Source organism: Mytilus trossulus, chromosome 5 (assembly GCF_036588685.1).
Source record: "Mytilus trossulus isolate FHL-02 chromosome 5, PNRI_Mtr1.1.1.hap1, whole genome shotgun sequence".
In the NCBI taxonomy this organism is placed as follows: domain Eukaryota; kingdom Metazoa; phylum Mollusca; class Bivalvia; order Mytilida; family Mytilidae; genus Mytilus; species Mytilus trossulus.
This window is the reverse complement of record NC_086377.1, coordinates 79,832,979-79,838,145: the sequence shown is the minus strand read 5'-3', so window position 1 is coordinate 79,838,145 and position 5,167 is coordinate 79,832,979.

The window sequence follows — 5,167 nt, the reverse complement described above, 5'->3', positions numbered from 1 at the left end:
AAATCAGCAGAACGTTTTAATTACGTTGTGTTGTAAAGGGAATAATAAGCTTCTCAATGATCAAAATTGGTGTTTGTCAAACGGTTGGTTCAAAATTTTTGAAATTTTTATATTTTTGTAAAATGGTCAAAGTAAATACTTTGTCAAAATTTTATAAAAATTAAACGAGCCAAATTTATTTTAGTGAAAGTGTTGGGTACCACCTTTAGATGATAGCCGAATCCATCTTGGGTCACTTAATGAGAGTAAGTTTTAAACCAACATTTTTAACTGATTTTTTTATTATTAAGGAAAACTACATACTAAACATGCTGAAGGTACAGAACAGAAACTCTTAATACTGCGCTTACAGAATTGTGAAGCGTCAGCAGTTCACGATTGTCACATATGCCATCAATAATTTCAACAATAGTTAAATGTTATAACGAAAAATAAGTTTTTTGATTTATTTGATTTGATTTTTTGATGGGTTGAAACTCAACGAAAAACAAGTTCCAACTATGTGCAGGCTTCCGAAGCGACACAAAACACCTTTCAAATAAGAATTCAAGCCATTGTTTCAGTACTAAATTGTCAATTCTATTTACTAGTTAACTTTATACAAAAAAAAACCTTAATGATAAATTGTTTAAGTAAGGCTTTTGAAAATAGCAGAATTATTTTTTTGTTGGAGTGTCAAAAATTTGTTGGAAGTATTAGATATATTGATCATATATAAGGCAATTTTAAATCTATTCAAAGTTTTGATTTTTCCACCGTATATATCACTCTGCCTTATTTACATTCACCTAATTAAATAAGAATTTAAAAAGTCAAAATGCGGAGACATATTTTCAAACACTTTTAGGTCATTTTTTAGTAACAACAAACTGTCACAACAGATCCATGTGGATATGTTTTAATACTATTAATGTCCTTCAATTATTATCATATGACATTTGTTGCTTGTTTTGCGATTCCGTATATTGTCAGATAATTGGAATTGCGATGAAGACTTACTGTGCCCAACTTATTGTTGACCTTTTTCTGTATTGGTTATGAGTTACATCTTATGACTAACATTAGCAAAAACCCATTGAAAAATCATCTGATACTAAAATTGGACAATATTTTTATATATTTGGATGATATATTGGGTCTCGATTATGACGACTTCAATGTATAAACTATAGAAATTTATCCTGTTGATTTTATTCTAAATAAAGCTAAAACTCAAATGTCAATGAACACTGTCATTTCCTCGATCTTGATATGTATATCATTAACGGGAGGCTGACATTTATAATAAAAGAGATGACTTTGTCATATTCCATCGTTAAGTCTTAATTTTTAGATGGTGAAGTTTTCTTTATATCATCTTATTGTGTCTTTATATCTCAAATTGTCAGATTTGCTCGGGTATGAAACAACGTAGATTTTTAGCGAGAGAAATGTATGTGTTACTGAAAAATAATACACCAGGGTTTTTAAAATCACAAACTAGTCAAAACATCAGTACAAGAACATCACTCGTAATAATAATTCAAAATTCATACATCTTACATGTCTTATACGTTCAGGTATTTCACATCCATTTTTATAGTAATATTCCTTAAAAAGCACAAAATCTAACAAAATCTGTTAACGAACTAATTTTAAGGGATATAGTTACAATATGGCTGACAGGTCATTAAACATTGCATATTTCGGCTTAAACATTGATTAACTCACAGGGGTCTTCTTGTTTAAGAAATCCCAAAGGTTGACTACGGTGACCCGTAGTTATTAATGTCTGTGTCATTTTGGTGTTTTGTGGATAGTTTTCTCATTGGTAATCATACCACATCGTCTTTTTTATAAGTTGGTCTGTTCAAAAGCCCACCTCAAACCTAGATTAAAGAGAATAATTGTTAATATTTTTTGTTGTTGACAGTAACGGTTATGCCCCTTCTAAATGTCAACATGTCGTTCCATAGTTAGGCCAATACATAAAACATTCACACAAAAGAGTTGATTCGGTCAACTAGAGCACATGTTTCAATATCTCTGTGCTGAGAAAGGATGTCTGTTGACCTGTTATTTTAGATCGTTTGGGGTATTGTCGACTCGTTTTATTTATTCTTTAATTTATTAGTAGACCAATAATCCAAATCGACTCCATTCCGTCTTGTTTACTTTTAGAAGTGTGTCTGCTGTTTTGTTGACAAACATTGATTTAGAGGATACGATACGGATGCACTTTATTAGAAAAAAGATAGCTAGCTTTTATTTAATGAAAGATATGCCAAACAACTAAAGTCAGTTGTTTTATTTCTCGAAACTGAGTTATTTCCTCTCTCAAGATTGCATCTGTTGGCTTCAATATTGATTCACTTATAAGGTATATCAGAACTAAACACACATTTATTCTAAAACCAGTTGTTTTTGTATAGTACTAAATCCCTAACGAAAGGGATTGTGTATTTTTATTATTTTTATTATTTTGTTTATTTTCTTTTCTGACTTCTGACTTAGACTTCTCTTTAACTGCGTTTCACTATGCGTATCAATGTGCATTTATGTTTACTGTGTTGGCTGGATGTACAGGAGGAGGGAATATATCAAAAACATGTTTAACACCGCCACATTACGCGCATGTCCCAAGTCAGGAGCCTCTGGCCTCTGTTAGTCTTGTATGATTTTTATGAGTATAATTCGAAGTTCAGCATGACGTCCTTTATTACTGAACTAGTATACATATTTGTATAGGTGCCGACTGCAAGACACCTCTGGGTATGGGAGTTTCTCGCTGTATTAAAGACCCATTGTAGGCTGTCGGCTGTTGTCTGTTCTATAGTCAGGTTGCTGTCATTTTGACACATTCACCAATTCCATTCTCAATTCACCAAGGATTGTGTAATGTTTTGCTGTCAACTGTATTTGCTGACATAATACACATATATAGTGAAACCTGACTAAACCGTATCCTGCAAAAACCGATAACCCGTATAAACCAACCATGTTCTTAAGCACCACCATACCAAAGTGTACGCCTTGCGAACCTGATTAAACCAGACATTGGCAACAACCAAACAAAAGCTTAAGTCATGGAGAGGTTCGGTTTAAACAGGTTTCACTGTATTTATGTTTGGCATGTGAGATGTATGTGAACATTATAATTTAATATTCAATAAAGTAACATTTAACCTTCTTTATTTAACAGCTGTAGCTGCTCGACTAAGACAAATGTTTGTTCACGTCGGCGAAACCATAGACACATCTAACATGGAACTATGTGGTCAGTTCATTGGTCCAGGTGATGATGGACAGGTCATAGTTACACTGTGTAACACATTACCGGAAGGACAAATAGTAAAATTAACGAGTGTAAACGATGAACCTACTGACTTGCACCTTACCGAAATGTAACAATGGCAATTTTCTTGATTTCGTACAGTTTATTTTATGAAAAAAACGGTGGGTTGAACCTGGTTTTGTGGCATTATAAACCTCCCGCTTTAATGAAAAAGTAAAATCACAAAAATACTGAACTCAGAGGAAAATCAATTTGGAAAGTCCATAATCACATGGCAAAATCAAAAAAACAAAACGCATCAAAAACGAATGGACAAGAACTGTCATATTCCTGACTATTTCAAATGTAGAAAATGGTGGATTAAACCTGGTTCTATAGCGCTAACCCTCTCACTTTAATAACAGTCTCATAAGTGTTAATTATAACATGAGAACTCAGGACTCAACATAAAAAAATAAAGACTTATAAAGGCAACAGTAATTTACCGCTGTAGGAAATTCATTAATCTATAGCGAAAAACAAAATCCGGGATACACACTAAAAGCAGCACGAACCTCACCAGGAAATGGGGTGATCTTGGGTGTTCCAGGAGGGTAAGCAGATACTGCTTCAACTATATTTTTTTAGATGTTGATCAACGTCAAAATGTATCAACAGTCCTCATCTTATTTTTTAGTTTTCAAAATAATGTCCGAAGCTAACAAGGATGAATTCTAAAATAAGTTTTTAAGTAGTATTGATATTTTATCAACCTTTAAAGAGAGTAAACATAACGTGTATTATTTTATCATTGGCTTTTTTGACATGTTCTATCGAAGTTTTGACTTTTAACTACATAATAGTTTCATTCGAAAAATCTCTTACATGATAAACATATCAATACTTTCGTTTTTAACTTTCCCTACTTTTAATTTTATCTCTGTTTGCGTACACATGTATGACATCACTTCTAACGTTTTGCTTAAAATTGCACTAATCGTTTTTTTTTTTACAAAGATTCGTCTTTTGTCTACAAAAAACTCTTTGACGCTAGAATAGGGCGAAGAGTGAAAATACAATACACAGTTGGAAAACAGGGAAGAAAGATACCAAAGGGACAGTCAAACTCTTCAATCGAAAATAAACTGACAACGCCATAGCTAAATATGAAAAAGACAAACAGACAAACAATAGTACACATAACACAACATAGAATGTTAAAGATTGAACAACACGAAACCCACCAAATCTGGTGATCTCAGGTACCCTGGAATGGTAAGCAGATCCTGCCCCACATGTGGCACCCGTCGTGTTGCTTATGGTATTACAAAAAGGTAAAATAGTCTTATTCGGTAGGTCACATTCATGAAAGGGAAGGGGATTGTAGTTACGACGTAAGGAACATTTCCGATATCATTTTTGAAACAGTTATTCCATAACGGTCAACCAACTCGTGATGGCGTCCCTAATTGAACAAGGGATGATTTCAACCTCACCATCTGGAACACTTGATTTAATCCTTGTGAGGAGCAAATTAAGAAAATCATGATAGGAAATGCACGGGATTATCGTATCAATTAGGAGATATATACCCCGTATGGAACGGTTAAGATACTTAAATTGTCGAAAGATTTGCAAAATACAAATAAAGAAATGTTTTTCTAGAGTAAAAAATCCTTAGTTTTTTTAACAGTTCAAAATATTGAAAACAGTTAATTTTTATTTTTATTTTTATAGATATAAGAAGATGTGGTATGATTGCCAATGAGACAAGTCACAATTTATTTGTATGCCCATACCTATGACAATCAGTTATATTCTATTAAATTGCGACCAGGAGAATTGATCAAAGTTCTGTAAACATTTGGAAGCAAATATATAATAACTGTCTTTATTGAGACCATCAAATATTAT